The sequence below is a fragment of the Leopardus geoffroyi genome, chromosome D4 (genome assembly GCF_018350155.1).
Source record: "Leopardus geoffroyi isolate Oge1 chromosome D4, O.geoffroyi_Oge1_pat1.0, whole genome shotgun sequence".
Taxonomy (NCBI): domain Eukaryota; kingdom Metazoa; phylum Chordata; class Mammalia; order Carnivora; family Felidae; genus Leopardus; species Leopardus geoffroyi.
In genome coordinates this window covers 5,940,104-5,956,234 of record NC_059342.1, presented here as the reverse complement: position 1 = coordinate 5,956,234, position 16,131 = coordinate 5,940,104, and the positions used below count along the sequence as shown (strand labels likewise).

The 16,131-nt window shown below is 39.2% G+C and overlaps 1 protein-coding gene across 5 annotated transcripts in view; it reads right to left on the bottom strand.

Moving 5' to 3' along the window:
• LOC123593046 (gastrula zinc finger protein XlCGF7.1-like) overlaps positions 1-16,131 on the bottom strand; it is a 77,175-nt gene that overhangs the window by 39,174 nt on the left and 21,870 nt on the right. The window contains exon 3 of one of the 5 annotated variants that reach the window (XR_006710084.1): positions 6,789-7,399. The exons of the other annotated variants lie outside the window; for them this stretch is intronic. The gene's annotated coding sequence lies outside the window, so the exon portion shown is untranslated. The remainder of the gene's footprint in view (positions 1-6,788; positions 7,400-16,131) is intronic. 5 annotated transcript variants of the gene reach the window in all.

The following is a 16,131-nucleotide window of genomic DNA, read 5'->3' as shown; positions in this document are numbered from 1 at the left end:
AAAAAAAGAGAAGAACCATATGATCCTGTCAATCGATGCAGAAAAGGCCTTTGACAAAATCCAGCACCCTTTCTTAATAAAAACCCTTGAGGGGCGCCTGGGTGGCGCAGTCGGTTAAGCGTCCGACTTCAGCCAGGTCACGATCTCGCGGTCCGTGAGTTCGAGCCCCGCGTCGGGCTCTGGGCTGATGGCTCAGAGCCTGGAGCCTGTTTCCGATTCTGTGTCTCCCTCTCTCTCTGCCCCTCCCCCGTTCATGCTCTGTCTCTCTCTGTCCCAGAAATAAATAAACGTTGAAAAAAAATTTAAAAAAAAAAAAAAAAAATAATAAAAACCCTTGAGAAAGTCGGGATAGAAGGAACATACTTAAACATCATAAAAGCCATTTATGAAAAGCCCACAGCTAACATCATCCTCAACGGGGAAAAACTGAGAGCTTTTTCCCTGAGATCAGGAACACGACAGGGATGCCCACTCTCACCGCTGTTGTTTAACATAGTGTTGGAAGTTCTAGCATCAGCAATCAGACAACAAAAGGAAATCAAAGGCATCAAAATTGGCAAAGATGAAGTTAAGCTTTCGCTTTTTGCAGATGACATGATATTATACATGGAAAATCCGATAGACTCCACCAAAAGTCTACTAGAACTGATACATGAATTCAGCAAAGTTGCAGGATACAAAATCAATGTGCAGAAATCAGTTGCATTCTTATACACTAACAATGAAGCAACAGAAACACAAATAAAGAAACTGATCCCATTCACAATTGCACCAAGAAGCATAAAATACCTAGGGATAAATCTAACCAAAGATGTAAAAGATCTGTATGCTGAAAACTATAGAAAGCTTATGAAGGTAATTGAAGAAGATTTAAAGAAATGGAAAGACATTCCCTGCTCATGGATTGGAAGAATAAATATTGTCAAAATGTCAATACTACCCAAAGCTATCTACACATTCAATGCAATCCCAATCAAAATTGCACCAGCATTCTTCTCGAAACTAGAACAAGCAATCCTAAAATTCATATGGAACCACAAAAGGCCCCGAATAGCCAAAGTAATTTTGAAAAAGAAGACCAAAGCAGGAGGCATCACAATCCCAGACTTTAGCCTCTACTACAAAGCTGTAATCATCAAGACAGCATGGTATTGGCACAAACACAGACACATGGACCAATGGAATAGAATAGAAACCCCAGAACTAGACCCATAAACGTATGGCCAACTCATCTTTGACAAAGCAGGAAAGAATATCCAATGGAAAAAAGACAGTCTCTTTAACAAATGGTGCTGGGAGAACTGGACAGCAACATGCAGAAGGTTGAAACTAGACCACTCTCTTACACCATTCACAAAAATAAACTCAAAATGGATAAAGGACCTGAATGTGAGACAGGAAACCATCAAAACCTTAGAGGAGAAAGCAGGAAAAGACCTCTCTGACCTCAGCCATAGCAATCTCTTACTCGACACATCCCCAAAGGCAAGGGAATTAAAAGCAAAAGTGAATTACTGGGACCTTATGAAGATAAAAAGCTTCTGCACAGCAAAGGAAACAACCAACAAAACTAAAAGGCAACCAACGGAATGGGAAAAGATATTTGCAAATGACATATCAGACAAAGGGCTAGTATCCAAAATCTATAAAGAGCTCACCAAACTCCACACCCGAAAAACAAATAACCCAGTGAAGAAATGGGCAGAAAACATGAATAGACACTTCTCTAAAGAAGACATCCGGATGGCCAACAGGCACATGAAAAGATGCTCAACGTCGCTCCTCATCAGGGAAATACAAATCAAAACCACACTCAGATATCACCTCACACCAGTCAGAGTGGCCAAAATGAACAAATCAGGAGACTATAGATGCTGGAGAGGATGTGGAGAAACCGGAACCCTCTTGCACTGTTGGTGGGAATGCAAATTGGTGCAGCCGCTCTGGAAAGCAGTGTGGAGGTTCCTCAGAAAATTAAAAATAGATCTACCCTATGACCCAGCAATGGCACTGCTAGGAATTTATCCAAGGGATACAGGAGTACTGATGCATAGGGGCACTTGTACCCCAATGTTTATAGCAGCACTCTCAACAATAGCCAAATTATGGAAAGAGCCTAAATGTCCATCAACTGATGAATGGATAAAGAAATTGTGGTTTATATACACAATGGAATACTATGTGGCAATGAGAAAAAATGAAATATGGCCTTTTGTAGCAACGTGGATGGAACTGGAGAGTGTGATGCTAAGTGAAATAAGCCATACAGAGAAAGACAGATACCATATGGTTTCACTCTTATGTGGATCCTGAGACACTTAACAGAAACCCATGGGGGAGGGGAAGGAAAAAAAAAAAAAAAGAGGTTAGTGTGGGAGAGAGCCAAAGCATAAGAGACTCTTAAAAACTGAGAACAAACTGAGGGTTGATGGGGGGTGGGAGGGAGGGGAGGGTGGGTGATGGGTATTGAGGAGGGCACCTTTTGGGATGAGCACTGGGTGTTGTATGGAAACCAATTTGACAATAAATTTCATATATTAAAAAAGAAAGAAAGAAAGAAAGAAAGAAAGAAAGAAAGAAAGAAAGAAAGAAAGAAAGAAAGAAAGAAAAAAAAAAAAGAAAAAAAAATGAAGCAAACCTTCTGTGATGAATATTTGTAGCGAGTATTATCTACCATTGTTTATCTTGTAATTGTCAAGCTCTCTGAAACCATGAAATTCTTCTGGGCAGTTTAAAAAATGACAGGGAGTGGAGTCACCATCCACACCGAGGAACAGAGAGCCTGACCACATCGGGGAAAACCAATGTATTCTTTCCAGAGCACAACTTTCTTCATGCTTCCACGTCACATGACTCACAAAATTCACAGCAATACCTTCCTGATTTTTCTTTAGAGTTTTAGGGACTGTGCATACAACCCTAAAGACATACAATTTAATTTTACCAGCTGCTTTATAAAAATTGAATCATATAGCTTGCTATAATCATTTTTGTCTTATTCTTTTGTTCAATATTGTGTGCAAGATTCACCTATGGTTTTGCTATAGTTATATTAGTACGTTATCTGTGATGTATAACACTCCATAAAATAAATGTGATTCATTTCTGTGCTCATCTGTTGATGGGCATTTGGCTTGTTACTCCATTTGCAAAAGCAATTCACCAGTTCACACTTCCATGACCAGTGGATGCGGGTCTCTACTGCCCCCCTCCTCCGACTTCATACTGTCAGTGTTCTTATTTTCTGCCAATTTCTTTTTATCTAAAAAAAAGTTTTTTTTTAATGTTTTTATTTATTTTTGAGACAGAGAGAGACAGAGCATGAGCAAGGGAGGGGCAGAGAGAGAGGGAGACGCACAGAATCGGAAGCAGGCTCCAGGCTCTGAGCTGTCAGCACAGAGCCCGACGCGGGGCTGAAACCCACGAACTATGAGATCATGACCTGAGCCAAAGTTGGATTCTTAACTGAATGAAACCACCCAGGCACCCCAAAAACAGTGTTGAAGAGTAAAAATAAAATACTATTTTTCTTTCCATTTATGTGTATTATTTTTTGAAAATGCTACTAGGGTTTAGAGCTAACTACTTTATAAACAGAACTTTTGGTATTTCTTTTAACATAGAGTTACTGTGGTAAAATTATGGAGACACAAAGGGCAGAGGGAACCAAGAAATAATGCCAGAAATATCTGGCAGAAGACCTTACATGCCACATATGGGGTAGATACTGATGAGGAGTTCATCAAATATCTGTTTCCATACTCAAGCTCTCCATTGCCCACTTCTGCCTAAAGGCTTGGAAAATCTTTTATTTATTTATTTATTTATTTTTAACGGCTTGGAAAATCTTAAGGTAGCTAATGTGACATAATTATAGCCAATTAAAAACAAACTTTTGTAATGTTTATTTATATTTGAGAGAGAAAAAGGGCATGAGTGGGGGAAGGGCAGAGAGAGGAGGAGACACAGAATCCGAAGCAGGCTCCAGGCTCCGAGCTGTCGGCACAGAGCCCAACGCGGGGCTCGAACTCACAGACTGTGAGATCATGACCTGAGCTGAAGTCAGGTGCTTAATGACTGAGCCACCCAGGTGCCCCTTTAAAAAAGATTTTTTTTTAATGTTTTTATTTATTTTTGAGACAGAGAGAGACAGAGCATGAGCAGGGGAGGGGCGGAGAGAGAGGGAGACCCAGAATCTGCCAATTTCTTAAACGTATGTTGGCAACATGATACTGTTTCCATATTTTTCTCAAAACTAATCAGATTAAATAATTCCTCCCATTTAACTAAGTAATTGGATTTCCTTTCTGGGGAAGATTCTGATTAAATCTTTTGCGCATTTTTTTTATTAAGCTACCTGTCTTTTTCCTCAGGCTTGTAGAAGCGCTTTATAGATTCTAGATACTAGGTTTATCTTAGTTGCGTGCATCGCAAATAGATTCTGCTATTCTGTGGCTTGTCTTCTCATAGTTTTTACATAATCTTTTAACATCCAGAAATTGTGACTTTTAACGTAGTCAAATTTATCACATTTTTCCTACATGGTTAAGTGTTTTTTGGTCTTAAGTCTTTCCCTACCCACAGTGATAAAGATTTTCTATACTATTTTCTAAAATATTTTATTTCACCTAATATAATTCCACCCCAAGTTGATTTTTGCTATATGTGTAAAGTACAGGTACAAGAAATCAATTGTTTAAAACGTGTTTATTCCTGGGCTACTTCAATGATTTGTTTAATTATAGTTACAGGAGTATAATCAATCATATTGACAGGAGCTTCGCTCAGTAGCAGCTAGAGAAAAGTCCCACAACATTGTTTCTCAAAGATGTTTTAAATTATTATTGGGCCTTTGTTATTTCCATATAAATTTTATTTTTACTTATGTATGCATGTACACATTTAATTTCCATAAAAATTTTAGAACCAGCTTGCCAAGTTTCACAAAAACCAAAACCAAATGAGTTCACTTGGTATTACAATGCATCTTTACATATGTTAAGAGTATTAAGAGCTTTAATATCTCTCCAATTAAAGACTATACAACATCTCTCCCAGTTTTTCTAAGTTTCCATCTACCTATCCTATGTATATTTCCAAATGTTCACCTACTCTATTACTAGAGACGTGCACATAGTTATTTCTTAGAAATGACTGTCTCTTTGAGAACCACCATCTGGCTAGTTATTATTTACACGCCTGTAGTTTTCCAACTCACTGATTTCTACTTTAATCTTCACTAAATTATTTCTTCCACTTTGCTTAGTCTTTTTTAAACTTTGTTTTTTAAAGTAAGTAGATAAAAATACAAATTTCCTTGTAAGCCCAGAGGTTCTGATACCATGCTTTTTATTATTACAGTTTTCTGGATATACTACAATTTTAACTTCCAGAGACAGGTTTCAATGTCCTTGCACTGTTTATAGTTTCTAGGTTTGTTGAACTCTGATTTTTCTATTGTTTTGAAATTTAAATTAATTTCCTTTTCACCTGAGTTCTTTCATATTTTGTGATTCTTCCACTGACAGTGAAAGGGTTTACTCTTTGTTTTCAGAGTGTGAAACACATTTACAATTGTATCTTAGTTTCTTTTCATAAAATATGTTATTTCTGTGTTCCGTAGCCTCAGGTGTTTTCCAGTCGATCTGTTATGAAATCAGAGGATACACAGTGGTTACAGTATCACTTTATATCTCCTGCAGTATTTTTTTTTTTAGTGAACCTTGATAATTTATTTAGAACACAGATATTAAAACTTTCATATGTCTGTCTTTACTGTCTTCTTTAATATGATAAAAGTACCTTCTTTCTCATTTCATGATTTTTAACCTGAATTCAATCTTGATTAAAATTCAGATAAATGATCCCAGCATATACTTTGTTTTGGCACAGTGATTAACCATTTTTCAATATCAAACTTTCCAAATTATCCTTCAGGTCTATCTCTGATAATATCTGATAATATATTCTCACAGTCGTTGGCTTTAACCCATTTTCATTAGTTGCTATGGCAGCTAGTTTTCTATTATTTCATGTTGTACTGCATGCTTAACAAAGCTTTATAAAAAATGTATTCAGTAATAGGCATGTTTATTTTGTTAAGTGAATTTTTCTTCTAACAGGCAAGAAGGGTGTATTGGCCCCTCACGGTTATCTTTATAATCTCATGTAATTCCTTAATCATCTACCTCTTAAAACAAGATCTAGTAATTCCCTAACACATAATCAATTTCTTCTCTCTTCCCATTCATTAACCTCCAGTTTTATATGCTTTTCTAATATTTCTTAGTTTTTATCCCTTTTCCATATAACTCTATTACTTGATGTGTCAATTAAAAATTTTTTTTAAATGTTTATTTATTTTTGAGAGGAGAGACAGAGCATGAGCAGGGGAGGGGCAGAGAGAGAGGGAGACACAGAATCGGAAGCAGGCTCCAGGCTCTGATCTGTCAGCACAGAGCCTGATGCGGGGCTCGAACTCACGAGCTATGAGATCATGAACTGCGCCAAACTTGGATGCTTAACTGACTGAGCCACGCAGGTGCCCCAATTTTAAATGATCTATACTCAGGCTCCCAGTTTTTAAAGATGGGAAAATGATCACGACTGCATCCACCCCTTGTCTTAGACCTTCTCCTCCCATATGCTACTGAATATGATACACTCTTCCTAAACACCCACATATATAGGGGCTCCGTAAGAAAGTGCTGAAATTATTTCATAGTAGACATCTCTCACTGACCACTCTAATTTACCCTGAAAATTTCTACTAGTACTTAATAACTCACCTGAAGATCTCCTGGTTAGAATTTCTTTCTCTAATGAGCATAGATCTTCTGCTTGTTCCAGCCTTAAGATCACTCCTGGTTTTGTATAGCAATACCCTGTCAATGGGAAATAATTTAAGACTTGGGCCTGCTGCATGGGCTTCTAGGATTCTGAATGTGAAAGAAGACGCATTTTCAGGGATGGCACAACAAAGGTGCTCATTTGAAGCTTTCCTTGCAGAGTTGACAACAAAAACATTTGTCCCCCCCGATGTTCAGAAAGTATGAATCTCCTTGGGCTAAATCACGAGCACACATAATACTGAACTTAGCAGGGATCTACGGCATGAGGTTTCCCCTTCTCCCATGATGGAGCAGTACCTGGTAACAGGCACTGCAGGGTAAGGATCCCAGAAAAAGAAGAAATAACGGAGTTTCAGATCAGAATATGGTACCAAAACAGAACGCAGAGGTCTCAGGAAGTTGAGGAGACAGAACCAGAAATTCAGAGGCCAACGCAACTCCCATTTGTGGTGTAAGATCCTGGAGACAGAGCTGACTGAAGGAGGCCATGAGTTTTTGAGTCTTGAGTCTTTGGCTAAAGACCGTACGTGCAGGGAAACGACGTGCAGCTACAAAAAGAACCACATGAAAACAGACTGAACAACGTCTGAGGTACACGGGGGGATGGGAAGTCTATAAATAGGAGAGGATATCCCATTACACAGGAGACTACCTACTCTGCTCTTGGAAGTGTGCGTTGTCCTAACAGTGGGGTAAAAAGTATCCTGAAGTGTGTCCCAGACCCAAGTAAAACAACAACAGTGAAACTTAAAAGTGAGTCTTGTGGGTATCAAACTACATGGAAGCAATTTACGGAATCTGAGAAAAATGTCCCCCAATTTTTTTTTTTCCTTTTTTTTTTATTTTTGGGACAGAGAGAGACAGAGCATGAACGGGGGAGGGGCAGAGAGAGAGGGAGACACAGAATCGGAAGCAGGCTCCAGGCTCCGAGCCATCAGCCCAGAGCCCGACGCGGGGCTCGAACTCACGGACCGCGAGATCGTGACCTGGCTGAAGTCGGACGCTTAACCGACTGCGCCACCCAGGCGCCCCAAAATGTCCCCAAATTTAAAATACAAGAGAACCTAGCACCCAAAATATAGGAGTAGAACCCTGAAAAGAATAGGCAAATACACAGTTACAGTTGGATACGACACTTCTCAATTGTTAACAGTACAAGGAGATGAAAACATAATGATGCAGATACATAAGACCTGTAGCAACAAGTCACTTGAATTAATTCTCACTTATAGAACACTAGGTCCAAAAACAAAAGAAAATACTTCTTTTCATGTACACGTGGAATAGTGATCAGGATATATATTGGCTCCTAACAGAAGTCTCCAGAAATTAAGAAGGACTGACAATGCAGGGTATGTTCTCCAAATAAGAACTTTTAAAAAATCTGTAACATGTTGACTGCTGGTTTCTGGTCCAACACGTAAGGAACTTACAACAGGTAAAAGCTAAAAACTGAAAAATTAATGAAACTTTTGAGATCTATCACAGAAATCAGGTCACAGAGCAAACCAGGGTGCCAAAAATTGGAGACAGGCAGAAACACAGAATCAGAACCTCCCAGAGCAGACACCTGCACAGGAACCAAGGCCAGTTTCAAAAATCTGAACAGTAACTGACAAACGGTGAGAGGCTCAGTGTGGACAAGTCTGAGGGGTAAAGAGTCCAGGGGAATGATACGGCAGGGACGGGGGGAGGGGGGTCCTGCTTTTATGAGTTTTGCCTGCAAAAGCCCTACAAAGTGTTTACAGTGAAAATGAGAAAAATCCCCTCATGTTCCCAACACAGGGAAGGGAAAAGAAACCATTTGAAATATGCCAGAGCATTCTCTTCTTAACAAAGCCTGCCCTTAGAAGAACCTATGTACCTAAAGCCTAACCTGCTAAGGGTTTATCAGAGCCTAACCAAACTGGGAGAAGGGGAATTCTTATTTTATTTTATTTTATTTTATTTTTTTTTTTTTTTATTATTTTTTTTTATTTTTTATAATATATGAAATTTATTGTCCAAATTGGTTTCCATAAAACACCCAGTGCTCATCCCAAAAGGTGCCCTCCTCAATACCCATCACCCACCCTCTCCTCCCTCCCACCCCCCATCAACCCTCAGTTTGTTCTCAGTTTTTGACAGTCTCTTATGCTTTGGCTCTCTCCCACTCTAACCTCTTTTTTTTTTTTTTTTTTCCTTTTTTCCTCCCCCTCCCCCACGGGTTCCTGTTACGTTTCTCAGGGTCCACATAAGAGTGAAACCATATGGTATCTGTCTTTCTCTGTATGGCTTATTTCACTTAGCATCACACTCTCCAGTTCCATCCACGTTGCTACAAAAGGCCATATTTCATTTTTTCTCATTGCCACGTAGTACTCCATTGTGTATATAAACCACAATTTCTTTATCCATTCATCAGTTGATGGACATTTAGGCTCTTTCCATAATTTGGCTATTGTTGAGAGTGCTGCTATGAACATTGGGGTACAAGTGCCCCTATGCATCAGTACTCCTGTATCCCTTGGGTAAATTCCCAGCAGTGCTATTGCTGGGTCATAGGGTAGGTCTATTTTTAATTTTCTGAGGAACCTCCACACTGTTTTCCAGAGCGGCTGCACCAATTTGCATTCCCACCAACAGTGCAAGAGGGTTCCCGTTTCTCCACATCCTCGCCAGCATCTATAGTCTCCTGATTTATTCATTTTGGCCACTCTGACTGGCGTGAGGTGATACCTGAGTGTGGTTTTGATTTGTATTTCCCTGATAAGGAGCGACGCTGAACATCTTTTCATGTGCCTGTTGGCCATCCGGATGTCTTCTTTAGAGAAGTGTCTATTCATGTTTTCTGCCCATTTCTTCACTGGGTTATTTGTTTTTCGGGTGTGGAGTTTGGTGAGCTCTTTATAGATTCTGGATACTAGCCCTTTGTCCGATATGTCATTTGCAAATATCTTTTCCCATTCCGTTGGTTGCCTTTTAGTTTTGTTGGTTGTTTCCTTTGCTGTGCAGAAGCTTTTTATCTTCATAAGGTCCCAGTAATTCACTTTTGCTTTTAATTCCCTTGCCTTTGGGGATGTGTCGAGTAAGAGATTGCTACGGCTGAGGTCAGAGAGGTCTTTTCCTGCTTTCTCCTCTAAGGTTTTGATGGTTTCCTGTCTCACATTCAGGTCCTTTATCCATTTTGAGTTTATTTTTGTGAATGGTGTGAGAAAGTGGTCTAGTTTCAACCTTCTGCATGTTGCTGTCCAGTTCTCCCAGCACCATTTGTTAAAGAGGCTGTCTTTTTTCCATTGGATGTTCTTTCCTGCTTTGTCAAAGATGAGTTGACCATACGTTTGTGGGTCTAGTTCTGGGGTTTCTATTCTATTCCATTGGTCTATGTGTCTGTTTTTGTGCCATTATTTTATTTTTTAAATTTACATCCAAGTTAGTTAGCATATAGTGCAACAATGATTTCAGGAGTAGATTCCTTAATGCTCCTTACCCATGTAGCCCATCCCCCCCTCCCACAACCCCTTCCAATAACCCTCTGTTTGTTCTCCATATTTAAGAATCTCTTACGTTTTGTCCCCCTCCCTATTTTTATATTATTTTCCCTTCCCTTATGTTCATCTGTTTTGTCTCTTCCAGTCCTCATGTAAGTGAAGTCATATGATATTTGTCTTTCTCTAACTAATTTCGCTTAGCATAATACCCTCTAGTTCTATCCACATGGTTGCAAATGGCAAGATTTCATTCTTTTTGATTGCCAAGTAATACTCCATTGTATATATATACACCACATCTTCTTTAATTTTTTTTTTTAACATTTATTCATTTATGAGAGACAGAGCATGAGCAGGGGAGGGGCAGAGAGAGAGGGAGACACAGAATCTGAAGAAGGCTCCAGACTCTGAGCTGTAAGCACAGAGCCCGACGCGGGGCTCGAACTCACAAGCTGTGAGATCATGACCTGAGCCAAAGTCGGATGCTTAACCGACCGAGCCACCCAGGCGCCCTGTCCACATCTTCTTTATCCATTCATCCATTGATGGACATTTGGGCTCTTTCCATACTTTGGCTATTGTCGATAGCACTGCTATAAACGTGGGGGTGCATGTGCCCCTTCGAAACAGCATACCTGTATCCCTTGGATAAATACCTAGTAGTGCCGTTGCTGGGTCATAGGGTAGTTCTATTTTTAGTTTTTTGGGGAACCTCCATACTGTTTTCCAGAGTGGCTGCCCCAGCTTGCATTCCCTCCAGCAGTGCAAAAGGATTCCTCTCGGAGAAAGGGAATTCTTAACTCCGGTTCTCTCCAGTCTTCTGCATGGGGAATGGACTTCCATGTGCCATTGAGCCAGGCTCCAAGCTCCACGAAGTCAGATGCTGCTTGGTTTGGGACCTCGCTCTATGTGTCTCTTCATCTCACGGTTGATTCACATCCTGTGTCATACCCTTTAATAAAGTGGGAAACCTAAGTGCTACTCTGAGTTCTGTGAGCTGCTGTAGCAAATTAATTAAACCTAAGGAGGAGCTCTTTAGAACCTCCAATCTGTAGCTGGTTGGTCAGAAGCACAGGTAACAGCTTAGAGCTTGTGACTGGCATGTGAAGTGAGGGGTAGGGACAGTCTTGTAGGCCCGAACCCCTAACCTGTGGATTCCAATGCTATCTCTAGGAAGATAGCGTCAGAATTGATTTAAATTCTCAGACACCCTGAAGATGCCAGAGAACTGCTTGGTAGTGTGTGTGAGGGAACCCCCCATATTGGAATTGGATCTGCGCACCCTAAAAGAAGTCCCTGTAGCCATCCCGTCCCACCGTAGCTAGCTCTTCATACACCTTAAAAAACTCAAAAGCGCCAATGAAGTTCAGGGTCTAGCGCCACCAAAAGACTCATCTAATTATAGGACTAGTGAACATTTCTCTTGCCCTACACCTCACCACGAGATGAGTAAAGATCCTTCTACCCAGCACATCATGTCCACCTTACAACAAAAAATTATAAGAGATGCCAAGAGGCAAGAGATACAGTTTGAGGAGATGGAACAAACACCTGAATCAGAGTTAGATATGGCAAGAATGCCGGAATTATCAGGCCAGGATTTTTTTTAAAAACTATGATCAATACGTTATAGGCTTTATCAGAAAATTAGACAACATACAAGATCAAATGGTAACAAAGTGAAGAATTGGAAAGTCTAACAGAGAGGCAGAAAGAAATGCTAGAGGAAAAAAAAACCACTAACAAGTGAATGCCTTTGACGAGCACATTAGTAGACTGTACACGGCTGAGGGATGGATCACTGAGCTTAAGAACCTGACACTGAAATTTTCAGGGCTGAAAAACAAAGAGGAAAAAAAGACTGAAAAACAATTAACAGAATACCCAAGAATGGTGGGACAACCACAAAAGTATAACATACGTGTAATGGAAATACTAGAAAGAGGAGAAAGGGAGAGGGGAACAGAGCAATATTTGAAGCAATAATGACTGCAAATTTCCCTCAAATTGATATCACACACAAAAACCATGATTTGGGAAGCACAGAGAACACCAAATGCAAAAAATAAACCACAAACAACAAAACTATGCTTAGGAATGTCATATTAAAACTTCAGAATACCAAAAATAAAGAAAAAATCTTGAAAGAAGCCAGAAGAAAAAAACTCTTACCTACAGATGAGCAAAGATAAAAATTATATCCAATTTCTTCTTTTCTCAGAAACCAAGTAGTAAGGAGAGTGAAGTTGAAATATTTAGAGTGTTGGGAGAAAAAAACCTCCACCAATGTTTAATTCTGTACCTTGAAAATTATCCTTCGGGGCGCCTGGGTGGTGCAGTCGGTTAAGCGTCCAACTTCAGCCAGGTCACGATCTCACGGTCCGGGAGTTCGAGCCCCGCGTCAGGCTCTGGGCTGATGGCTCGGAGCCTGGAGCCTGTTTCCGATTCTGTGTCTCCCTCTCTCTCTGCCCCTCCCCCGTTCATGCTCTGTCTCTCTCTGTCCCAAAAATAAATAAACGTTGAAAAAAAAATTTTTTTTAAAAAAAGAAAATTATCCTTCAAAAGTGAAGAAGAAATACTTTCTCAGAAAAACAAAACTTGATGGAACCTGTTGTTAGTAGACCGGCGTTGCAAGAAGTGTTAAAAGAAGTTCTTCAGATAAAAGGAAAACGGTACAGGTTAAACTCAGATCTACACAAAGAAAGAAAGAACACTGGAGAATGAATAAGTGAAGGTAGAATAAAAGCTTTTATTTTTCTTACTCTGAATTGATCCAACAGAAAGTCTGCTCTAAATAATAACATATCATGGGACGCCTGGGTGGCGCAGTCGGTTAAGCGTCCGACTTCAGCCAGGTCACAATCTCGTGGTCCGTGAGTTCGAGCCCCGCATCAGGCTCTGGGCTGATGGCTCGGAGCCTGGAGCCTGTTTCCGATTCTGTGTCTCCCTCTCTCTCTGCCCCTCCCCCGTTCATGCTCTGTCTCTCTCTGTCCCAAAAATAAATAAACGTTGAAAAAAAAAATTAAAAAAAAAAAATAATAACATATCCTATTACGTACGTCTATATACATATAAGCAGAATTAGTGACAGTCCTGTTAAAAGGAATGGAAAAGAAGAACTGGGAATATTTTATTAAGGTTTCCATACTATCTGAGAAACTGTAGAATATTACTTGAAGCAGACTTAGGTTACTTGTGACACAAAAATAGAAACAAAGGATAAGGGCAAAAAAATAGAAAACAGTAACAAATATGGTAGGCATTAATCCAACTATATAAAAAATCAATTTGGATGTCAGTGGTCTAAATATACCAACTAAAAGACAGAGACTGTCAAGGTGAATCAAAAAACAAGACCCAAGCATACGTTGTCTTCAAGAAACCCCTTTATTATTTTTTTGAAGAAACCCACTTTCAATATATAGACACATACAGATTAAGAGTAAAGAGATGGATAGAAATGTACTAAACTAACACTAATCAAAAAGGGGGGAGCAGTTATATTAACTTTCAGAAAGAGGAAATTTATCAAGGATAATAAAGAGGGGGATTACCTAACAACAAAGGAGTAAACAGTCCAAAAAGATGTAATGATTTCCTGTGTAGGCACCTAACAACTGAATGTCAAAGTATGTGAGACAAACGCTAATAGAACTGCAGCCAGAAACAGACAGAACTCTATTTATTACAGTCAGGGACCTCAACACCCCTCTGTCACAAATGGATGGATCCACCAGGCAGAAAACCAACAGGGACACAGCTGAATCCAAGAGCACCATCAACCCACCGGATATAAATGACATCTACAGACTACCTCATTCAATGACAGCAAATTACACATTCTTCTCAAGCTCACAGCGAATAATCTGCAAGACAGACCACACTCTGGGCAATAAACCACACTTTAACAAATATTTAAGAAAACAGAAACCACACAACATATGCTCTCCAACCATAATGGAATTAAACTAGAATTCAACAAAAAGACAGGTGGAAAAAAAAAAAAAAAAACTACTTGGAGATTAAACAACACACTTTAAAAAAGATTTTTTTTAATGTTTATTTTTGAGAGAGACAGAGAGAGAGAGAGGGAGGGAGAGGGAGAGGGAGAGGGAGAGGGAGAGGGAGAGGGAGAGGGAGACACAGAATCTGAAACAGGCGCCAGGCTCTGAGCTGTCAGCACAGAGCCTGACATGACCCACGAACCGTGAGATCATGACCTGGGCCAAAGTTGGACACTTAACCAAATGAGCCACCCAGGTGCCCCCAACACACTTCTAAATAACACATGGTCAAGGAAAAAAAATCTTAAGACAAATTAGAAAGTATTTTCACTTAAATGAAAATACAAATTATTCAAAATTGTGGGATAAGTGAAAGCACTACTTAGAGGGAAATTTATAGCAGTGAATGCATAAATTAAAAGAAAGATCTAAAATAAAAAACCTAAGGTTATACTAGAGGAAACTAGTAAAAGATGAACATGTTAAACCAAAGTTAATGGAAGAAAATAAATTTAAAAATTAGTGCAGAAATCAATGAAATTGAAAACAGGAAATCAGTGGAGAAAAATCGATGACACTAAAAGTTGAATCTTTGAAAAGATCTATAAAATCAACACACCTCTAGCCAGGCTAAATGAAAAGAAGAGAGAAGATGTCCCTAAGTTTCATAAAAAATCAAGGAGGCGACATCACAACAGATCTTGTGAATATTAAAATATAATAAAGAATACTATCCATAACTCTATGCCCACAAATTCGATAACCTAGAAGAAATGGACAAATTCCTTGAAAGACACAGTCTGCCAAATCTCACACAAGAAGAAAATAGTATCAATAGGCCTGTACATAGGAAAGAATTCAGTCAATAAATGATCACTTTTCAAAGAGAAGTCATCAAGCCCCGATGAGTTCACTGGTGAATTCCATCAAACATTTAGGAAAGAAATTATGTCAATTCTCTACAATCTCTTCCAGAAGACAGAAGCAGAGGTAATACTTCCTAACTCACTGTATGAAAACGAGATCCCCTAATACCAAAACCATACAAAGACAGCATAAGAAACAGCAAGTTATTTAATGGATATCTACTAAGTGAATCTGCTCATATGGAGAGGCAAAAGACACAGAATACCAACATAAAAGAAGAAAAAAGTCAGACCGTCACTACCTAACTTGAAGACGTAGTATAAATGTAAGTAATCTTGACAATGTGCTATGGGGAAATGGGACAAACAGATCAATAGAACAGTAGAAAGAGCTCAAAACAGACCCTCAAATACATAGTCAACCGACCTCTGACAAAGGTGCCAAGGCACTATCATGGAGACAGTCTTTTCAACAACTGGTGCAGGAACAATTGGACATCCACAGGCAGATAAGTGAATCTAGACACAGACATACATGCATCCTTCACAAAAAAGTTACTCAAAATGGATCATTAGACCCTAATGTAAAAATAAAAGGTATAAAACTCCTAGAAAATCACACAGAAGAAAACTTAATTGACCTTGGGTGTGGCAATAAACTTTTTAGGTAAATACAACATCAAGGAACAATCTGCAAAAAAAAAAAAAGATAAACTGGACTTTATTAAAATTAAATATGTCCAGTCTGCAAAAGACAAGATTAACAGAATGAGAAAGTAAGCCATAGATTGAGAGAAAATACTTGCAAAAGATACACCTGATAAATGGCTATTATCCAAAATATACAAAAAACTCTTTTTTTTAATGTTTATTTTAGAGAGGGAGAGAGACAGAGCATGGGAGGGGCAGAGAGAGAGTGAGGAAGACACAGAATCTGAAA